The sequence below is a fragment of the Molothrus aeneus genome, unplaced genomic scaffold, assembly GCF_037042795.1.
Source record: "Molothrus aeneus isolate 106 unplaced genomic scaffold, BPBGC_Maene_1.0 scaffold_47, whole genome shotgun sequence".
NCBI classification, from domain to species: domain Eukaryota; kingdom Metazoa; phylum Chordata; class Aves; order Passeriformes; family Icteridae; genus Molothrus; species Molothrus aeneus.
This window is the reverse complement of record NW_027099144.1, coordinates 273,390-296,676: the sequence shown is the minus strand read 5'-3', so window position 1 is coordinate 296,676 and position 23,287 is coordinate 273,390.

Below are 23,287 nucleotides of genomic sequence, written 5' to 3'. Positions count from 1 at the left end.
CTCTTTGCAAGATATGGTGGAAAAGGTTTTTGCTGAGTGTTGAGCGACAAGACACGGAGAAGACGCAGATACGCAGCTCTTGGAAGCTAAGTGCCAGTCCACGGCTTCTTTCGGCAGAAGCCGCTCTTAGGTGCTCACCGCGACCGGCCCAATGCTCTGTGTGCGAAGAAGCCGCTTCTTCGCCTCCGGGAGACTTGGCGAGCGGCAGCTTCCCAAACGCGAAGATGCACGCCACACCACGCAGGCACAGTGTTGGCAGCATTCAGACTTAGAGAAAACAGTACTTTACCACTCTCCTGCCTTTTCCATTGTTATTATATTCGAAAAGAACGTTTTTTGGACAACTATATGTTCCTTCTTGAAAAAGTCTTTGCAGACCTCCGTGCAAGCTTTAGAACAAGATTTTGGATGTTTTATTTACTGGCAGAGTTTCTCTTTGCAAGATATGGTGGAAAAGCTTTTTGCTGAGTGTTGAGCGACAAGACACGCAGAAGACGCAGATACGGAGCTCTCGGAAGCTAAGTGCCAGTCTACGGCTTCTTTCGGCAGAAGCCGCTCTTAGGTGCTGACCGCGACCGGCCCAATGCTCTGTGTGCGAAGAAGCCGCTTCTTCGCCTCCGGGAGACTCGGCGAGCGGCAGCTTCCCAAAGGCGAAGATGCAAGCCGCACCACGCAGGCACAGTGTGGGCAGCATTCAGACTTAGAGAAAACAGTACTTTACCACTCTCCTGCCTTTTCCATTGTTATTATATTCGAAAAGAACGAGTTTTGGACAACTATATGTTCCTTCTTGCAAAACTCTTTGCAGACATCCGTGCAAGCTTTAGAAAATGATTTTGGATGTTTTATTTACTGGCAGAGTTTCTCTTTGCAAGATATGGTGGAAAAGCTTTTTGCTGAGTGTTGAGCGACAAGACACGCAGAAGACGCAGATACGCAGCTCTTGGAAGCTCAGTTCCGGTCCACGGCTTCTTTCAGCAGAAGCCGCTCTTAGGTGCTCACCGCGACCGGCCCAATGCTCTGTGTGCGAAGAAGCCGCATCTTCGCCTCCGGGAGACTCGGCGAGCGGCAGCTTCCCAAAGGCGAAGATGCAAGCCGCACCACGCAGGCACAGTGTTGGCAGCATTCAGACTTAGAGAAAACAGTACTTTACCACTCTCCTGCCTTTTCCATTGTTATTATATTCGAAAAGAACGAGTTTTGGACAACTATATGTTCCTTCTTGCAAAACTCTTTGCAGACCTCCGTGCAAGCTTTAGAACAAGAGTTTGGATGTTTTATTTACTGGCAGAGTTTCTCTTTGCAAGATATGGTGGAAAAGCTGTGTGCTGAGTGTTGAGCGACAAGACACGCAGAAGACGCAGATACGGAGCTCTCGGAAGCTAAGTGCCAGTCTACGGCTTCTTTCGGCAGAAGCCGCTCTTAGGTGCTGACCGCGACCGGCCCAATGCTCTGTGTGCGAAGAAGCCGCTTCTTCGCCTCCGGGAGACTCGGCGAGCGGCAGCTTCCCAAAGGCGAAGATGCACGCCACACCACGCAGGCACAGTGTTGGCAGCATTCAGACTTAGAGAAAACAGTACTTTACCACTCTCCTGCCTTTTCCATTGTTATTATATTCGAAAAGAACGTTTTTTGGACAACTATATGTTCCTTCTTGAAAAAGTCTTTGCAGACCTCCGTGCAAGCTTTAGAACAAGATTTTGGATGTTTTATTTACTGGCAGAGTTTCTCTTTGCAAGATATGGTGGAAAAGGTTTTTGCTGAGTGTTGAGCGACAAGACACGGAGAAGACGCAGATACGCAGCTCTTGGAAGCTAAGATCCAGTCCACGGCTTCTTTCGGCAGAAGCCGCTCTTAGGTGCTCACCGCGACCGGCCCAATGCTCTGTGTGCGAAGAAGCCGCTTCTTCGCCTCCGGGAGACTTGGCGAGCGGCAGCTTCCCAAACGCGAAGATGCACGCCACACCACGCAGGCACAGTGTTGGCAGCATTCAGACTTAGAGAAAACAGTACTTTACCACTCTCCTGCCTTTTCCATTGTTATTATATTCGAAAAGAACGTTTTTTGGACAACTATATGTTCCTTCTTGAAAAAGTCTTTGCAGACCTCCGTGCAAGCTTTAGAACAAGATTTTGGATGTTTTATTTACTGGCAGAGTTTCTCTTTGCAAGATATGGTGGAAAAGCTTTTTGCTGAGTGTTGAGCGACAAGACACGCAGAAGACGCAGATACGGAGCTCTCGGAAGCTAAGTGCCAGTCTACGGCTTCTTTCGGCAGAAGCCGCTCTTAGGTGCTGACCGCGACCGGCCCAATGCTCTGTGTGCGAAGAAGCCGCTTCTTCGCCTCCGGGAGACTCGGCGAGCGGCAGCTTCCCAAAGGCGAAGATGCAAGCCGCACCACGCAGGCACAGTGTGGGCAGCATTCAGACTTAGAGAAAACAGTACCTTACCACTCTCCTGCCTTTTCCATTGTTATTATATTCGAAAAGAACGAGTTTTGGACAACTATATGTTCCTTCTTGCAAAACTCTTTGCAGACCTCCATGCAAGCTTTAGAACAAGATTTTGGATGTTTTATATACTGGCAGTGTTTCTCTTTGCAAGATATGGTGGAAAAGCCTTTTGCTGAGTGTTGAGCGACAAGACACGCAGAAGACACAGATACAGAGCTCTTGGAAGCTAAGTGCCGGTCTACGGCTTCTTTCGGCAGAAGCCGCTCTTAGGTGCTCACCGCGACCGGCCCAATGCTCTGAGTGCGAAGAAGCCGCTTCTTCGCCTCTGGGAGACTCGGCGGGCGGCAGCTTCCCAAAGGCGAAGATGCAAGCCGCACCACGCAGGCACAGTGTGGGCAGCATTCAGACTTAGAGAAAACAGTACTTTACCACTCTCCTGCCTTTTCCATTGTTATTATATTCGAAAAGAACGAGTTTTGGACAACTATATGTTCCTTCTTGCAAACCTCTTTGCAGACATCCGTGCAAGCTTTAGAAAATGATTTTGGATGTTTTATTTACTGGCAGAGTTTCTCTTTGCAAGATATGGTGGAAAAGCTTTTTGCTGAGTGTTGAGCGACAAGACACGCAGAAGACGCAGATACGCAGCTCTTGGAAGCTAAGTGCCGGTCTACGGCTTCTTTCGGCAGAAGCCGCTCTTAGGTGCTCACCGCGACCGGCCCAATGCTCTGAGTGCGAAGAAGCCGCTTCTTCGCCTCCGGGAGACTCGGCGAGCGGCAGCTTCCCAAAGGCGAAGATGCAAGCCGCACCACGCAGGCACAGTGTGGGCAGCATTCAGACTTAGAGAAAACAGTACTTTACCACTCTCCTGCCTTTTCCATTGTTATTATATTCGAAAAGAACGAGTTTTGGACAACTATATGTTCCTTCTTGCAAAACTCTTTGCATACCTCCATGCAAGCTTTAGAACAAGAGTTTGGATGTTTTATTTACTGGCAGTGTTTGTCTTTGCAAGATATGGTGGAAAAGCTTTGTGCTGAGTGTTGAGCGACAAGACACGCAGAAGACGCAGATACGCAGCTCTCGGAAGCAAAATGCCGGTCCAAGGCTTCTTTCGACAGAAGCCGCTCTCCGGAGAACACCGCCAACGGCCCAATGCTCTGTGTGCGAAGAAGCCGCTTCTTCGCCTCTGGGAGACTCGGCGGGCGGCAGCTTCCCAAAGGCGAAGATGCAAGCCGCACCACGCAGGCACAGTGTGGGCAGCATTCAGACTTAGAGAAAACAGTACTTTACCACTCTCCTGCATTTTCCATTGTTATTATATTCGAAAAGAACGAGTTTTGGACAACTATATGTTCCTTCTTGCAAAACTCTTTGCAGACCTCCGTGCAAGCTTTAGAACAAGATTTTGGATGTTTTATTTACTGGCAGTGTTTGTCTTTGCAAGATATGGTGGAAAAGCCTTTGCTGAGTGTTGAGCGACAAGACACGCAGAAGACGCACATACGGAGCTCTTGGAAGCTAAGTGCCGGTCTACGGCTTCTTTCGGCAGAAGCCGCTCTTAGGTGCTCACCGCGACCGGCCCAATGCTCTGTGTGCGAAGAGGCCGCTTCTTCGCCTCCGGGAGACTCGGCGAGCGGCAGCTTCCCAAAGGCGAAGATGCAGGCCGCACCACGCAGGCACAGTGTGGGCAGCATTCTGACTTAGAGAAAACAGTACTTTACCACTCTCCTGCTTTTTCCATTGATATTACATTCGAAAAGAACAAGTTTTGGACAACTATATGTTCCTTCTTGCAAAACTCTTTGCAGGCCTCCGTGCAAGCTTTAGAACATGATTTTGGATGTTTTATTTACTGGCAGTGTTTCTCTTTGCAAGATATGGTGGAAAAGCTTTGTGCTGAGTGTTGAGCGACAAGACACGCAGAAGACGCAGATACGCAGCTCTTGGAAGCTAAATGCCGGTCCACGGATTCTTCCGGCAGAAGCCGCTCTTAGGTGCTCACCGCGACCGGCCCAATGCTCGGAGTGCGAAAAAGCCGCGTCTTCGCCTCCGGGAGACTCGGCGAGCGGCAGCTTCCCAAAGGCGAAGATGCAAGCCGCACCACGCAGGCACAGTGTGGGCAGCATTCAGACTTAGAGAAAACAGTACTTTACCACTCTCCTGCCTTTTCCATTGTTATTATATTCGAAAAGAACGTTTTTTGGACAACTGTATGTTCCTTCTTGCAAAACTCTTTGCAGACCTCCGTGCAAGCTTTAGAACAAGATTTTGGATGTTTTATTTACTGGCAGAGTTTCTCTTTGCAAGATATGGTGGAAAAGCTTTTTGCTGAGTGTTGAGCGACAAGACACGCAGAAGACGCAGATACGGAGCTCTCGGAAGCTAAGTGCCAGTCTACGGCTTCTTTCGGCAGAAGCCGCTCTTAGGTGCTCACCGCGACCGGCCCAATGCTCTGTGTGCGAAGAAGCCGCTTCTTCGCCTCCGGGAGACTCGGCGAGCGGCAGCTTCCCAAAGGCGAAGATGCAAGCCGCACCACGCAGGCACAGTGTGGGCAGCATTCAGACTTAGAGAAAACAGTACCTTACCACTCTCCTGCCTTTTCCATTGTTATTATATTCGAAAAGAACGAGTTTTGGACAACTATATGTTCCTTCTTGCAAACCTCTTTGCAGACCTCCGTGCAAGCTTTAGAACAAGATTTTGGATGTTTTATTTACTGGCAGTGTTTCTCTTTGCAAGATATGGTGGAAAAGCCTTTTGCTGAGTGTTGAGCGACAAGACACGCAGAAGACGCAGATACGGAGCTCTTGGAAGCTAAGTGCCGGTCTACGACTTCTTTCGGCAGAAGCCGCTCTTAGGTGCTCACCGCGACCGGCCCAATGCTCTGAGTGCGAAGGAGCCGCTTCTTCGCCTCCGGGAGACTCGGCGAGCGGCAGCTTCCCAAAGGCGAAGATGCAAGCCGCACCACGCAGGCACAGTGTGGGCAGCATTCAGACTTAGAGAAAACAGTACTTTACCACTGTCCTGCCTTTTCCATTGTTATTATATTCGAAAAGAACGAGTTTTGGACAACTATGTGTTCCTTCTTGCAAAACTCTTTGCAGATCTCCATGCAAGCTTTAGAACAAGAGTTTGGATGTTTTATTTACTGGCAGTGTTTGTCTTTGCAAGATATGGTGGAAAAGCCTTTTGCTGAGTGTTGAGCGACAAGACACGCAGAAGACGCAGATACGCAGCTCTCCGAAGCTAAATGCCGGCCCACGGCTTCTTTCGGCAGAAGCCGCTCTTAGGTGCTCACCGCGACCGGCCCAATTCTCTGTGTGCGAATAATCCGCTTCTTCGCCTCCGGAAGACTCGGCGAGCGGCATCTTCCCAAAGGCAAAGATGCAAGCCGCACCACGCAGGCACAGTGTGGGCAGCATTCAGACTTAGAGAAGACAGTACTTTACCGCTCTCCTGCCTTTTCCATTGTTATTATGTTCGAAAAGGACGAGTTTTGGACAACTGTATGTTCCTTCTTGCAAAACTCTTTGCAGACCTCCGTGCAAGCTTTAGAACAAGAGTTTGGATGTTTTATTTACTGGCAGAGTTTCTCTTTGCAAGATATGGTGGAAAAGCTTTTTGCTGAGTGTTGAGCGACAAGACACGCAGAAGACGCAGATACGCAGCTCTCCGAAGCGAATACAGGTCTACGGCTTCTTTCGACAGAAGCCGCTCTTAGGTGCTCACCGCGAACGGCCCAATGCTCTGTGTGCGAAGAAGCCGCTTCTTCGCCCCCGGGAGACTCGGCGAGCGGCAGCTTCCCAAAGGCGAAGATGCAAGCCGCACCACGCAGGCACAGTGTTGGCAGCATTCAGACTTAGAGAAAACAGTACTTTACCGCTCTCCTGCCTTTTCCATAGTTATTATATTCGAAAAGAACGAGTTTTGGACAACTATATGTTCCTTCTTGCAAAACTCTTTTCAGACCTCCGTGCAAGCTTTAGAACATGATTTTGGATGTTTTATTTACTGGCAGTGTTTCTCTTTGCAAGATATGGTGGAAAAGCTTTGTGCTGAGTGTTGAGCGACAAGACACGCAGAAGATGCAGATACGGAGCTCTCGGAAGCTAATACAGGTCTACGGCTTCTTTCGGCAGAAGCCGCTCTTAGGTGCTCACCGCGACCGGCCCAATGCTCTGTGTGCGAAGAAGCCGCTTCTTTGCCTCCGGGAGACTCAGCGAGCGGCAGCTTCCCAAAGGCGAAGATTCAAGCCGCACCACGAAGGCACAGTGTGGGCAGCATTCAGACTTAGAGAAAACAGTACCTTACCACTCTCCTGCCTTTTCCATTGTTATTATATTCGAAAAGAACGAGTTTTGGACAACTATATGTTCCTTCTTGCAAACCTCTTTGCAGACCTCCGTTCAAGCTTTAGAACATGATTTTGGATGTTTTATTTACTGGCAGTGTTTGTCTTTGCAAGATATGGTGGAAAAGCCTTTTGCTGAGTGTTGAGCGACAAGACACGCAGAAGACGCACATACGGAGCTCTTGGAAGCTAAGTGCCGGTCTACGGCTTCTTTCGGCAGAAGCCGCTCTTAGGTGCTCACCGCGACCGGCCCAATGCTCTGAGTGCGAAGAAGCCGCTTCTTCGCCTCCGGGAGACTCGGCGAGCGGCAGCTTCCCAAAGGCGAAGATGCAAGCCGCACCACGCAGGCACAGTGTGGGCAGCATTCAGACTTAGAGAAAACAGTACTTTACCACTCTCCTGCCTTTTCCATTGTTATTATATTCGAAAAGAACGAGTTTTGGACAACTATATGATCCTTCTTGCAAAACTCTTTGCATACCTCCATGCAAGCTTTAGAACAAGAGTTTGGATGTTTTATTTACTGGCAGTGTTTGTCTTTGCAAGATATGGTGGAAAAGCCTTTTGCTGAGTGTTGAGCGACAAGACACGCAGAAGACGCAGATACGGAGCTCTCGGAAGCAAAATGCCGGTCCAAGGCTTCTTTCGACAGAAGCCGCTCTCCGGAGAACACCGCCAACGGCCCAATGCTCTGTGTGCGAAGAAGCCGCTTCTTCGCCTCCGGGAGACTCGGCGGGCGGCAGCTTCCCAAAGGCGAAGATGCAAGCCGCACCACGCAGGCACAGTGTGGGCAGCATTCAGACTTAGAGAAAACAGTACTTTACCACTCTCCTGCCATTTCCATTGTTATTATATTCGAAAAGAACGAGTTTTGGACAACTATATGTTCCTTCTTGCAAAACTCTTTGCAGACCTCCGTGCAAGCTTTAGAACAAGATTTTGGATGTTTTATTTACTGGCAGTGTTTGTCTTTGCAAGATATGGTGGAAAAGCCTTTTGCTGAGTGTTGAGCGACAAGACACGCAGAAGACGCACATACGGAGCTCTTGGAAGCTAAGTGCCGGTCTACGGCTTCTTTCGGCAGAAGCCGCTCTTAGGTGCTCACCGCGACCGGCCCAATGCTCTGTGTGCGAAGAAGCCGCTTCTTCGCCTCCGGGAGCCTCGGCGAGCGGCAGCTTCCCAAAGGCGAAGATGCAAGCCGCACCACGCAGGCACAGTGTGGGCAGCATTCAGACTTAGAGAAAACAGTACTTTACCACTCTCCTGCCTTTTCCATGGTTATTATGTTCGAAAAGGACGAGTTTTGGACAACTATATGTTCCTTCTTGCAAAACTCTTTGCAGACCTCCGTGCAAGCTTTAGAACAAGATTTTGGATGTTTTATTTACTGGCAGTGTTTCTCTTTGCAAGATATGGTGGAAAAGTTTTTTGCTGAGTGTTGAGCGGCAAGACACGCAGAAGACGCAGATACGGAGCTCTCGGAAGCTAAGTGCCGGTCCAAGGCTTCTTTCGACAGAAGCCGCTCTTAGGTGCAAACCGCGACCGGCCCAATGCTCTGAGTGCGAAGAAGCCGCTTCTTCGCCTCCGGGAGACTTGGCGAGCGGCAGCTACCCAAAGGCGAAGATGCAAGCCGCACCACGCAGGCACAGTGTGGGCAGCATTCAGACTTAGAGAAAACAGTACTTTACCACTCTCCTGCCTTTTCCATTGTTATTATATTCGAAAAGAATGAGTTTTGGACAACTATATGTTCCTTCTTGCAAAACTCTTTGCAGACCTCCATGCAAGCTTTAGAACAAGAGTTTGGATGTTTTATTTTCTGGCAGTGTTTGTCTTTGCAAGATATGGTGGAAAAGCCTTTTGCTGAGTGTTGAGCGACAAGACACGCAGAAGACGCAGATACGCAGCTCTCCGAAGCTAATACAGGTCTACGGCTTCTTTCGGCAGAAGCCGCTCTTAGGTGCTCACCGCGACCGGCCCAATGCTCTGTGTGCGAAGAAGCCGCTTCTTCGCCTCCGGGAGACTCGGCGAGCGGCAGCTTCCCAAAGGCGAAGATGCAAGCCGCACCACGCAGGCACAGTGTGGGCAGCATTCAGACTTAGAGAAAACAGTACTTTACCACTCTCCTGACTTTTCCATAGTTATTATATTCGAAAAGAACGAGTTTTGGACAACTATATGTTCCTTCTTGCAAAACTCTTTGCAGACCTCCGTGCAAGCTTTAGAACAAGATTTTGGATGTTTTATTTACTGGCAGAGTTTCTCTTTGCAAGATATGGTGGAAAAGCTTTTTCTGAGTGTTGAGCGACAAGACACGCAGAAGACGCCGATACGGAGCTGTCGGAAGCTAAATGCCGGTCCACGGCTTCTTTCGACAGAAGCCGCTCTCTGGAGAACACCGCCAACGGCCCAATGCTTTGTGTGCGAAGAAGCCGCTTCTTCGCCTCTGGGAGACTCGGCGAGCGGCAGCTTCCCAAAGGCGAAGATGCAAGCCGCACCACGCAGGCACAGTGTGGGCAGCATTCAGACTTAGAGAAAACAGTACTTTACCACTCTCCTGCTTTTTCCATTGTTATTATATTCGAAAAGAACGAGTTTTGGACAACTATATGTTCCTTCTTGCAAAACTCTTTGCAGACCTCCGTGCAAGCTTTAAAACATGATTTTGGATGTTTTATTTACTGGCAGTGTTTGTCTTTGCAAGATATGGTGGAAAAGCCTTTTGCTGAGTGTTGAGCGACAAGACACGCAGAAGACGCAGATACGCAGCTCTCCGTAGCTAATACAGGTCTACGGCTTCTTTCGGCAGAAGCCGCTCTTAGGTGCTCACCGCGACCGGCCCAATGCTCTGTGTGCGAAGAAGCCGCTTCTTCGCCTCCGGGAGACTCGGCGAGCGGCAGCTTCCCAAAGGCGAAGATGCAAGCCGCACCACGCAGGCACAGTGTTGGCAGCATTCAGACTTAGAGAAAACAGTACTTTACCACTCTCCTGCCTTTTCCATTGTTATTATATTCGAAAAGAACGTTTTTTGGACAACTATATGTTCCTTCTTGCAAAACTCTTTGCAGACCTCCGTGCAAGCTTTAGAACAAGAGTTTGGATGTTTTATTTACTGGCAGAGTTTCTCTTTGCAAGATATGGTGGAAAAGCTTTGTGCTGAGTGTTGAGCGACAAGACACGCAGAAGACGCAGATACGGAGCTCTCGGAAGCTAATACAGGTCTATGGCTTCTTTCGGCAGAAGCCGCTCTTAGGTGCTCACCGCGACCGGCCCAATGCTCTGTGTGCGAAGAGGCCGCTTCCTCGCCTCCGGGAGACTCGGCGAGCGGCAGCTTCCCAAAGGCGAAGATGCAAGCCGCACCACGCAGGCACAGTGTTGGCAGCATTCAGACTTAGAGAAAACAGTACTTTACCACTCTCCTGCCTTTTCCATTGTTATTATATTCGAAAAGAACGTTTTTTGGACAACTATATGTTCCTTCTTGCAAAACTCTTTGCAGACCACCGTGCAAGCTTTAGAACAAGATTTTGGATGTTTTATTTACTGGCAGAGTTTCTCTTTGCAAGATATGGTGGAAAAGCTTTGTGCTGAGTATTGAGCGACAAGACACGCAGAAGACGCCGATACGGAGCTCTCGGAAGCTAAATGCCGGTCCACGGCTTCTTTCGACAGAAGCCGCTCTCCGGAGAACACCGCCAACGGCCCAATGCTCTGAGTGCGAAGAAGCCGCTTCTTCGCCTCTGGGAGACTCGGCGGGCGGCAGCTTCCCAAAGGCGAAGATGCAAGCCGCACCACGCAGGCACAGTGTGGGCAGCATTCAGACTTAGAGAAAACAGTACTTTACCACTCTCCTGCTTTTTCCATTGTTATTATATACGAAAAGAAAGAGTTTTGGACAACTATATGTTCCTTCTTGCAAAACTCTTGGCAGACCTCCGTGCAAGCTTTAGAACATGATTTTGGATGTTTTATTTACTGGCAGTGTTTGTCTTTGCAAGATATGGTTGGAAAGCCTTTTGCTGAGTGTTGAGCGGCAAGACACGCAGAAGACGCAGATACGGAGCTGTCGGAAGCTAATACAGGTCCACGGCTTCTTTTCGCAGAAGCCGCTCTTAGGTGCTCACCGCGACCGGCCCAATGCTCTGTGTGCGAAGAACCCGCTTCTTCGCCTCCGGGAGACTCGGCGAGCGGCAGCTTCCCAAAGGCGAAGATGCAAGCCGCACCACGCAGGCACAGTGTTGGCAGCATTCAGACTTAGAGAAAACAGTACTTTACCACTCTCCTGCCTTTTCCATAGTTATTATATTCGAAAAGAACGAGTTTTGGACAACTATATCTTCCTTCTTTTAAAACTCTTTGAAGACCTCCGTGCAAGCTTTAGAACAAGAGTTAGGATGTTTTATTTACTGGCAGTGTTTGTCTTTGCAAGATATGGTGGAAAAGCCTTTTGCTGAGTGTTGAGCGACAAGACACGCAGAAGACGCTGATACGCAGCTCTCCGAAGCTAAGTGCCGGTCTACGGCTTCTTTCGGCAGAAGCCGCTCTTAGGTGCTCACCGCGACCGGCCCAATGCTCTGTGTGCGAAGAAGCCGCTTCTTCGCCTCCGGAAGACTCGGCGAGCGGCAGCTTCCCAAAGGCGAAGATGCAAGCCGCACCACGCAGGCACAGTGTGGGCAGCATTCAGACTTAGAGAAAACAGTACTTTACCACTCTCCTGCTTTTTCCATTGTTATTATATACGAAAAGAAAGAGTTTTGGACAACTATATGTTCCTTCTTGCAAAACTCTTGGCAGACCTCCGTGCAAGCTTTAGAACATGATTTTGGATGTTTTATTTACTGGCAGTGTTTGTCTTTGCAAGATATGGTTGGAAAGCCTTTTGCTGAGTGTTGAGCGGCAAGACACGCAGAAGACGCAGATACGGAGCTGTCGGAAGCTAATACAGGTCCACGGCTTCTTTTCGCAGAAGCCGCTCTTAGGTGCTCACCGCGACCGGCCCAATGCTCTGTGTGCGAAGAACCCGCTTCTTCGCCTCCGGGAGACTCGGCGAGCGGCAGCTTCCCAAAGGCGAAGATGCAAGCCGCACCACGCAGGCACAGTGTTGGCAGCATTCAGACTTAGAGAAAACAGTACTTTACCACTCTCCTGCCTTTTCCATAGTTATTATATTCGAAAAGAACGAGTTTTGGACAACTATATCTTCCTTCTTTTAAAACTCTTTGAAGACCTCCGTGCAAGCTTTAGAACAAGAGTTAGGATGTTTTATTTACTGGCAGTGTTTGTCTTTGCAAGATATGGTGGAAAAGCCTTTTGCTGAGTGTTGAGCGACAAGACACGCAGAAGACGCTGATACGCAGCTCTCCGAAGCTAAGTGCCGGTCTACGGCTTCTTTCGGCAGAAGCCGCTCTTAGGTGCTCACCGCGACCGGCCCAATGCTCTGTGTGCGAAGAAGCCGCTTCTTCGCCTCCGGAAGACTCGGCGAGCGGCAGCTTCCCAAAGGCGAAGATGCAAGCCGCACCACGCAGGCACAGTGTGGGCAGCATTCAGACTTAGAGAAAACAGTACTTTACCACTCTCCTGCCTTTTCCATTGTTATTATATTCGAAAAGAACGAGTTTTGGACAACTATATGTTCCTTCTTGCAAAACTCTTTGCAGACCGCCTTGCAAGCTTTAGAACAAGATTTTGGATGTTTTATTTACTGGCAGAGTTTCTCTTTGCAAGATATGATGGAAAAGCTTTTTGCTGAGTGTTGAGCGACAAGACACGCAGAAGACGCAGATACGGAGCTCTCGGAAGCTAAATGCCGGTCCAAGGCTTCTTTCGACAGAAGCCGCTCTCCGGAGAACACCGCCAACGGCCCAATGGTCTGTGTGCGAAGAAGCCGCTTCTTCGCCTCCGGGAGACTCGGCGGGCGACAGCTTCCCAAAGGCGAAGATGCAAGCCGCACCACGCAGGCACAGTGTGGGCAGCATTCAGACTTAGAGAAAACAGTACTTTACCACTCTCCTGCCTTTTCCATTGTTATTATATTCGAAAAGAACGAGTTTTGGACAACTATATGTTCCTTCTTGCAAAACTCTTTGCAGACATCCATGCAAGCTTTAGAACATGATTTTGGATGTTTTATTTACTAGCAGTGTTTGTCTTTGCAAGATATGGTGGAAAAGCTTTTTGCTGAGTGTTGAGCGACAAGACACGCAGAAGACGCAGATACGCAGCTCTTGGAAGCTAAGTGCCGGTCCACGGCTTCTTTCGGCAGAAGCCGCTCTTAGGTGCTCACCGCGACCGGCCCAATGCTCTGTGTGCGAAGAAGCCGCATCTTCGCCTCCGGGAGACTCGGTGAGCGGCAGCTTCCCAAAGGCGAAGATGCAAGCCGCACCACGCAGGCACAGTGTTGGCAGCATTCAGACTTAGAGAAAACAGTACTTTACCACTCTCCTGCCTTTTCCATTGTTATTATATTCGAAAAGAACGAGTTTTGGACAACTATATGTTCCTTCTTGCAAAACTCTTTGCAGACCTCCGTGCAAGCTTTAGAACAAGATTTTGGATGTTTTATTTACTGGCAGAGTTTCTCTTTGCAAGATATGGTGGAAAAGCTTTTTGCTGAGTGTTGAGCGACAAGACACGGAGAAGACGCAGATATGCAGCTCTCGGAGGCTAATACAGGTCTACGGCTTCTTTCGGCAGAAGCCGCTCTTAGGTGCGCACCGCGACCGGCCCAATGCTCTGTGTGCGAAGAAGCCGCTTCTTCGCCTCCGGGAGACTCGGCGAGCGGCAGCTTCCCAAAGGCGAAGATGCAAGCCGCACCACGCAGGCACAGTGTGGGCAGCATTCAGACTTAGAGAAAACAGTACCTTACCACTCTCCTGCCTTTTCCATTGTTATTATATTCGAAAAGAACGAGTTTTGGACAACTATATGTTCCTTCTTGCAAACCTCTTTGCAGACCTCCGTGCAAACTTTAGAACAAGATTTTGGATGTTTTATTTACTGGCAGTGTTTCTCTTTGCAAGATATGGTGGAAAAGCCATTTGCTGAGTGTTGAGCGACAAGACACGCAGAAGACGCACATACGGAGCTCTCGGAAGCTAAATGCCGGTCCAAGGCTTCTTTCGACAGAAGCCGCTCTCCGGAGAACACCGCCAACGGCCCAGTGCTCTGTGTGCGAAGAAGCCGCGTCTTCGCCTCTGGGAGACTCGGCGGGCGACAGCTTCCCAAAGGCGAAGATGCAAGCCGTACCACGCAGGCACAGTGTGGGCAGCATTCAGACTTAGAGAAAACAGTACTTTACCACTCTCCTGCCTTTTCCATAGTTATTATATTCGAAAAGAACGAGTTTTGGACAACTATATCTTCCTTCTTTTAAAACTCTTTGAAGACCTCCGTGCAAGCTTTAGAACAAGAGTTAGGATGTTTTATTTACTGGCAGTGTTTGTCTTTGCAAGATATGGTGGAAAAGCCTTTTGCTGAGTGTTGAGCGACAAGACACGCAGAAGACGCTGATACGCAGCTCTCCGAAGCTAAGTGCCGGTCTACGGCTTCTTTCGGCAGAAGCCGCTCTTAGGTGCTCACCGCGACCGGCCCAATGCTCTGTGTGCGAAGAAGCCGCTTCTTCGCCTCCGGAAGACTCGGCGAGCGGCAGCTTCCCAAAGGCGAAGATGCAAGCCGCACCACGCAGGCACAGTGTGGGCAGCATTCAGACTTAGAGAAAACAGTACTTTACCACTCTCCTGCCTTTTCCATTGTTATTATATTCGAAAAGAACGAGTTTTGGACAACTATATGTTCCTTCTTGCAAAACTCTTTGCAGACCGCCTTGCAAGCTTTAGAACAAGATTTTGGATGTTTTATTTACTGGCAGAGTTTCTCTTTGCAAGATATGATGGAAAAGCTTTTTGCTGAGTGTTGAGCGACAAGACACGCAGAAGACGCAGATACGGAGCTCTCGGAAGCTAAATGCCGGTCCAAGGCTTCTTTCGACAGAAGCCGCTCTCCGGAGAACACCGCCAACGGCCCAATGGTCTGTGTGCGAAGAAGCCGCTTCTTCGCCTCTGGGAGACTCGGCGGGCGACAGCTTCCCAAAGGCGAAGATGCAAGCCGCACCACGCAGGCACAGTGTGGGCAGCATTCAGACTTAGAGAAAACAGTACTTTACCACTCTCCTGCCTTTTCCATTGTTATTATATTCGAAAAGAACGAGTTTTGGACAACTATATGTTCCTTCTTGCAAAACTCTTTGCAGACATCCATGCAAGCTTTAGAACATGATTTTGGATGTTTTATTTACTAGCAGTGTTTGTCTTTGCAAGAAATGGTGGAAAAGCTTTTTGCTGAGTGTTGAGCGACAAGACACGCAGAAGACGCAGATACGCAGCTCTTGGAAGCTAAGTGCCGGTCCACGGCTTCTTTCGGCAGAAGCCGCTCTTAGGTGCTCACCGCGACCGGCCCAATGCTCTGTGTGCGAAGAAGCCGCATCTTCGCCTCCGGGAGACTCGGCGAGCGGCAGCTTCCCAAAGGCGAAGATGCAAGCCGCACCACGCAGGCACAGTGTTGGCAGCATTCAGACTTAGAGAAAACAGTACTTTACCACTCTCCTGCCTTTTCCATTGTTATTATATTCGAAAAGAACGAGTTTTGGACAACTATATGTTCCTTCTTGCAAAACTCTTTGCAGACCTCCGTGCAAGCTTTAGAACAAGATTTTGGATGTTTTAGTTACTGGCAGAGTTTCTCTTTGCAAGATATGGTGGAAAAGCTTTTTGCTGAGTGTTGAGCGACAAGACACGGAGAAGACGCAGATATGCAGCTCTCGGAGGCTAATACAGGTCTACGGCTTCTTTCGGCAGAAGCCGCTCTTAGGTGCGCACCGCGACCGGCCCAATGCTCTGTGTGCGAAGAAGCCGCTTCTTCGCCTCCGGGAGACTCGGTGAGCGGCAGCTTCCCAAAGGCGAAGATGCAAGCCGCACCACGCAGGCAAAGTGTGGGCAGCATTCAGACTTAGAGAAAACAGTACCTTACCACTCTCCTGCCTTTTCCATTGTTATTATATTCGAAAAGAACGAGTTTTGGACAACTATATGTTCCTTCTTGCAAACCTCTTTGCAGACCTCCGTGCAAACTTTAGAACAAGATTTTGGATGTTTTATTTACTGGCAGTGTTTCTCTTTGCAAGATATGGTGGAAAAGCCATTTGCTGAGTGTTGAGCGACAAGACACGCAGAAGACGCACATACGGAGCTCTCGGAAGCTAAATGCCGGTCCAAGGCTTCTTTCGACAGAAGCCGCTCTCCGGAGAACACCGCCAACGGCCCAGTGCTCTGTGTGCGAAGAAGCCGCTTCTTCGCCTCTGGGAGACTCGGCGGGCGACAGCTTCCCAAAGGCGAAGATGCAAGCCGTACCACGCAGGCACAGTGTGGGCAGCATTCAGACTTAGAGAAAACAGTACTTTACCACTCTCCTGCCTTTTCCATTGCTATTATATTCGAAAAGAACGAGTTTTGGACAACTATATGTTCCTTCTTGCAAAACTCTTTGCAGACATCCATGCAAGCTTTAGAACATGATTTTGGATGTTTTATTTACTGGCAGTGTTTCTCTTTGCAAGATATGGTGGAAAAGCTTTTTGCTGAGTGTTGAGCGACAAGACACGCAGAAGACGCAGATACGCAGCTCTTGGAAGCTAAGTGCCGGTCCACGGCTTCTTTCGGCAGAAGCCGCTCTTAGGCGCTCACCGCGACCGGCCCAATGCTCTGTGTGCGAAGAAGCCGCATCTTCGCCTCCGGGAGACTCGGCGAGCGGCAGCTTCCCAAAGGCGAAGATGCAAGCCGCACCACGCAGGCACAGTGTTGGCAGCATTCAGACTTAGAGAAAACAGTACTTTACCACTCTCCTGCCTTTTCCATTGTTATTATATTCGAAAAGAACGAGTTTTGGACAACTATATGTTCCTTCTTGCAAACCTCTTTGCAGACCTCCGTGCAAACTTTAGAACAAGATTTTGGATGTTTTATTTACTGGCAGTGTTTCTCTTTGCAAGATATGGTGGAAAAGCCTTTTGCTGAGTGTTGAGCGACGAGACACGCAGAAGACGCACATACGGAGCTCTTGGAAGCTAAGTGCCGGTCTACGGCTTCTTTCGGCAGAAGCCGCTCTTAGGTGCAAACCGCGACCGGCCCAATGCTCTGAGTGCGAAGAAGCCGCTTCTTCGCCTCCGGGAGACTCGGCGAGCGGCAGCTTCCCAAAGGCGAAGATACAAGCCGCACCACGCAGGCACAGTGTGGGCAGCATTCAGACTTAGAGAAAACAGTACTTTACCACACTCCTGCCTTTTCCATTGTTATTATATTCGAAAAGAATGAGTTTTGGACAACTATATGTTCCTTCTTGCAAAACTCTTTGCAGACCTCCATGCAAGCTTTAGAACAAGAGTTTGGATGTTTTATTTACTGGCAGTGTTTGTCTTTGCAAGATATGGTGGAAAACCCTTTTGCTGAGTGTTGAGCGACAAGACACGCAGAAGACGCAGATACGCAGCTCTCCGAAGCTAATACAGGTCTACGGCTTCTTTCGGCAGAAGCCGCTCTTATGTGCTCACCGCGAACGGCCCAATGCTCTGTGTGCGAAGAAGCCGCTTCTTCGCCTCCGGGAGACTCGGCGAGCGGCAGCTTCCCAAAGGCGAAGATGCAAGCCGCACCACGCAGGCACAGTGTGGGCAGCATTCAGACTTAGAGAAAACAGTACTTTACCACTCTCCTGACTTTTCCATAGTTATTATATTCGAAAAGAACGAGTTTTGGACAACTATATGTTCCTTCTTGCAAAACTCTTTGCAGACCTCCGTGCAAGCTTTAGAACAAGATTTTGGATGTTTTAGTTACTGGCAGAGTTTCTCTTTGCAAGATATGGTGGAAAAGCTTTTTGCTGAGTGTTGAGCTACAAGACACGGATAAGACGCAGATATGCAGCTCTCGGAGGCTAATACAGGTCTACGGCTTCTTTCGGCAGAAGCCGCTCTTAGGTGCGCACCGCGACCGGCCCAATGCTCTGTGTGCGAAGAAGCCGCTTCTTCGCCTCCGGGAGACTCGGCGAGCGGCAGCTTCCCAAAGGCGAAGATGCAAGCCGCACCACGCAGGCACAGTGTGGGCAGCATTCAGACTTAGAGAAAACAGTACCTTACCACTCTCCTGCCTTTTCCATTGTTATTATATTCGAAAAGAACGAGTTTTGGACAACTATATGTTCCTTCTTGCAAAACTCTTTGCAGACCTCCGTGCAAACTTTAGAACAAGATTTTGGATGTTTTATTTACTGGCAGTGTTTCTCTTTGCAAGATATGGTGGAAAAGCCATTTGCTGAGTGTTGAGCGACAAGACACGCAGAAGACGCACATACGGAGCTCTTGGAAGCTAAGCGCCGGTCTACGGCTTCTTTCGGCAGAAGCCGCTCTTAGGTGCAAACCGCGACCGGCCCAATGCTCTGAGTGCGAAGAAGCCGCTTCTTCGCCTCCGGGAGACTCGGCGAGCGGCAGCTTCCCAAAGGCGAAGATGCCAGCCGCACCACGCAGGCACAGTGTTGGCAGCATTCAGACTTAGAGAAAACAGTACTTTACCACTCTCCTGACTTTTCCATTGTTATTATATTCGAAAAGAACGAGTTTTGGACAACTATATGTTCCTTCTTGCAAAACTCTTTGCAGACCTCCGTGCAAGCTTTAGAACAAGATTTTGGATGTTTTATTTACTGGCAGAGTTTCTCTTTGCAAGATATGGTGGAAAAGCTTTTTGCTGAGTGTTGAGCGACAAGACACGCAGAAGACGCCGATACGGAGCTCTCGGAAGCTAATACAGGTCTACGACTTCTTTCGACAGAAGCCGCTCTTAGGTGCTCACCGCGACCGGCCCAATGCTCCGTGTGCGAAGAAGCCGCTTCTTCGCCTCCGGAAGACTCGGCGAGCGGCAGCTTCCCAAAGGCGAAGATGCAAGCCGCACCACGCAGGCACAGTGTGGGCAGCATTCAGACTTAGAGAAAACAGTACTTTACCACTCTCCTGCCTTTTCCATTGTTATTATATTCGAAAAGAACGAGTTTTGGACAACTATATGTTCCTTCTTGCAAAACTCTTTGCAGACCGCCTTGCAAGCTTTAGAACAAGATTTTGGATGTTTTATTTACTGGCAGAGTTTCTCTTTGCAAGATATGATGGAAAAGCTTTTTGCTGAGTGTTGAGCGACAAGACACGCAGAAGACGCAGATACGGAGCTCTCGGAAGCTAAATGCCGGTCCAAGGCTTCTTTCGACAGAAGCCGCTCTCCGGAGAACACCGCCAACGGCCCAGTGCTCTGTGTGCGAAGAAGCCGCTTCTTCGCCTCTGGGAGACTCGGCGGGCGACAGCTTCCCAAAGGCGAAGATGCAAGCCGTACCACGCAGGCACAGTGTGGGCAGCATTCAGACTTAGAGAAAACAGTACTTTACCACTCTCCTGCCTTTTCCATTGTTATTATATTCGAAAAGAACGAGTTTTGGACAACTATATGTTCCTTCTTGCAAAACTCTTTGCAGACATCCATGCAAGCTTTAGAACATGATTTTGGATGTTTTATTTACTGGCAGTGTTTGTCTTTGCAAGATATGGTGGAAAAGCTTTTTGCTGAGTGTTGAGCGACAAGACACGCAGAAGACGCAGATACGCAGCTCTTGGAAGCTAAGTGCCGGTCCACGGCTTCTTTCGGCAGAAGCCGCTCTTAGGCGCTCACCGCGACCGGCCCAATGCTCTGTGTGCGAAGAAGCCGCATCTTCGCCTCCGGGAGACTCGGCGAGCGGCAGCTTCCCAAAGGCGAAGATGCAAGCCGCACCACGCAGGCACAGTGTTGGCAGCATTCAGACTTAGAGAAAACAGTACTTTACCACTCTCCTGCCTTTTCCATTGTTATTATATTCGAAAAGAACGAGTTTTGGACAACTATATGTTCCTTCTTGCAAACCTCTTTGCAGACCTCCGTGCAAGCTTTAGAACAAGATTTTGGATGTTTTATTTACTGGCAGTGTTTCTCTTTGCAAGATATGGTGGAAAAGCCTTTTGCTGAGTGTTGAGCGACGAGACACGCAGAAGACGCACATACGGAGCTCTTGGAAGCTAAGTGCCGGTCTACGGCTTCTTTCGGCAGAAGCCGCTCTTAGGTGCAAACCGCGACCGGCCCAATGCTCTGAGTGCGAAGAAGCCGCTTCTTCGCCTCCGGGAGACTCGGCGGGCGGCAGCTTCCCAAAGGCGAAGATGCAAGCCGCACCATGCAGGCACAGTGTGGGCAGCATTCAGACTTAGAGAAAACAGTACTTTACCACTCTCCTGACTTTTCCATAGTTATTATATTCGAAAAGAACGAGTTTTGGACAACTATATGTTCCTTCTTGCAAAACTCTTTGCAGACCTCCGTGCAAGCTTTAGAACAAGATTTTGGATGTTTTATTTACTGGCAGAGTTTCTCTTTGCAAGATATGGTGGAAAAGCATTTTGCTGAGTGTTGAGCGACAAGACACGCAGAAGACGCAGATACGGAGCTCTCGGAAGCTAAGTGCCAGTCTACGGCTTCTATCGGCAGAAGCCGCTCTTAGGTGCTGACCGCGACCGGCCCAATGCTCTGTGTGCGAAGAAGCCGCTTCTTCGCCTCCGGGAGACTCGGCGAGCGGCAGCTTCCCAAAGGCGAAGATGCAAGCCGCACCACGCAGGCACAGTGTGGGCAGCATTCAGACTTAGAGAAAACAGTACCTTACCACTCTCCTGCCTTTTCCATTGTTATTATATTCGAAAAGAACGAGTTTTGGACAACTATATGTTCCTTCTTGCAAACCTCTTTGCAGACCTCCGTGCAAACTTTAGAACAAGATTTTGGATGTTTTATTTACTGGCAGTGTTTCTCTTTGCAAGATATGGTGGAAAAGCCTTTTGCTGAGTGTTGAGCGACGAGACACGCAGAAGACGCACATACGGAGCTCTTGGAAGCTAAGTGCCGGTCTACGGCTTCTTTCGGCAGAAGCCGCTCTTAGGTGCAAACCGCGACCGGCCCAATGCTCTGAGTGCGAAGAAGCCGCTTCTTCGCCTCCGGGAGACTCGGCGAGCGGCAGCTTCCCAAAGGCGAAGATGCAAGCCGCACCACGCAGGCACAGTGTGGGCAGCATTCAGACTTAGAGAAAACAGTACTTTACCACACTCCTGCCTTTTCCATTGTTATTATATTCGAAAAGAATGAGTTTTGGACAACTATATGTTCCTTCTTGCAAAACTCTTTGCAGACCTCCATGCAAGCTTTAGAACAAGAGTTTGGATGTTTTATTTACTGGCAGTGTTTGTCTTTGCAAGATATGGTGGAAAACCCTTTTGCTGAGTGTTGAGCGACAAGACACGCAGAAGACGCAGATACGCAGCTCTCCGAAGCTAATACAGGTCTACGGCTTCTTTCGACAGAAGCCTCTCTTAGGTGCTCACCGCGAACGGCCCAATGCTCTGTGTGCGAAGAAGCCGCTTCTTCGCCTCCGGGAGACTCGGCGAGCGGCAGCTTCCCAAAGGCGAAGATGCAAGCCGCACCACGCAGGCACAGTGTTGGCAGCATTCAGACTTAGAGAAAACAGTACTTTACCGCTCTCCTGCCTTTTCCATAGTTATTATATTCGAAAAGAACGAGTTTTGGACAACTATATGTTCCTTCTTGCAAAACTCTTTGCAGACCTCCGTGCAAGCTTTAGAACATGATTTTGGATGTTTTATTTACTGGCAGTGTTTCTCTTTGCAAGATATGGTGGAAAAGCTTTGTGCTGAGTGTTGAGCGACAAGACACGCAGAAGACGCAGATACGCAGCTCTTGGAAGCTAAATGCCGGTCCACGGCTTCTTCCGGCAGAAGCCGCTCTTAGGTGCTCACCGCGACCGGCCCAATGCTCGGAGTGCGAAAAAGCCGCGTCTTCGCCTCCGGGAGACTCGGCGAGCGGCAGCTTCCCAAAGGCGAAGATGCAAGCCGCACCACGCAGGCACAGTGTGGGCAGCATTCAGACTTAGAGAAAGCAGTACTTTACCACTCTCCTGCCTTTTCCATTGTTATTATATTCGAATAGAACGAGTTTTGGACAACTATATGTTCCTTCTTGCAAAACTCTTTGCAGACCTCCATGCAAGCTTTAGAACAAGAGTTTGGATGTTTTATTTACTGGCAGTGTTTGTCTTTGCAAGATATGGTGGAAAAGCCTTTTGCTGAGTGTTGAGCGACAAGACACGCAGAAGACGCAGATACGCAGCTCTTGGAAGCTAAGTGCCAGTCCACGGCTTCTTTTGGCAGAAGCCGCTCTTAGGTGCTCACCGCGACCGGCCCAATGCTCTGTGTGCGAAGAAGCCGCTTCTTCGCCTCCGGGAGACTTGGCGAGCGGCAGCTTCCCAAACGCGAAGATGCAAGCCGCACCACGCAGGCACAGTGTTGGCAGCATTCAGACTTAGAGAAAACAGTACTTTACCACTCTCCTGCCTTTTCCATTGTTATTATATTCGAAAAGAACGTTTTTTGGACAACTATATGTTCCTTCTTGCAAAACTCTTTGCAGACCTCCGTGCAAGCTTTAGAATAAGATTTTGGATGTTTTATTTACTGGCAGAGTTTCTCTTTGCAAGATATGGTGGAAAAGCTTTTTGCTGAGTGTTGAGCGACAAGACACGCAGAAGACGCAGATACGGAGCTCTCGGAAGCTAATACAGGTCTACGACTTCTTTCGGCAGAAGCCCCTCTTAGGTTCTCACCGCGACCGGCCCAATGCTCTGAGTGCGAAGAAGCCGCTTCTTCGCCTCCGGGAGACTCGGCGAGCGGCAGCTTCCCAAAGGCGAAGATGCAAGCCGCACCACGCAGGCACAGTGTGGGCAGCATTCAGACTTAGAGAAAACAGTACTTTACCACTCTCCTGCCTTTTCCATAGTTATTATATTCGAAAAGAACGAGTTTTGGACAACTATATGTTCCTTCTTGCAAAACTCTTTGCAGACCTCCATGCAAGCTTTTGAACAAGAGTTTGGATGTTTTATCTACTGGCAGTGTTTCTCTTTGCAAGATATGGTGGAAAAGCTTTTTGCTGAGTGTTGAGCGGCAAGACACGCAGAAGACGCAGATACGGAGCTCTCGGAAGCTAAGTGCCGGTCTACGGCTTCTTTCGGCAGAAGCCGCTCTTAGGTGCTCACCGCGACCGGCCCAATGCTCTGTGTGCGAAGAAGCCGCTTCTTCGCCTCCGGAAGACTCGGCGAGCGGCAGCTTCCCAAAGGCGAAGATGCAGGCCGCACCACGCAGGCACAGTGTGGGCGGCATTCAGACTTAGAGAAAACAGTACTTTACCACTCTCCTGCCTTTTCCATTGTTATTATATTCGAAAAGAACGAGTTTTGGACAACTATATGTTCCTTCTTGCAAAACTCTTTGCAGACCTCCGTGCAAGCATTAGAACAAGATTTTG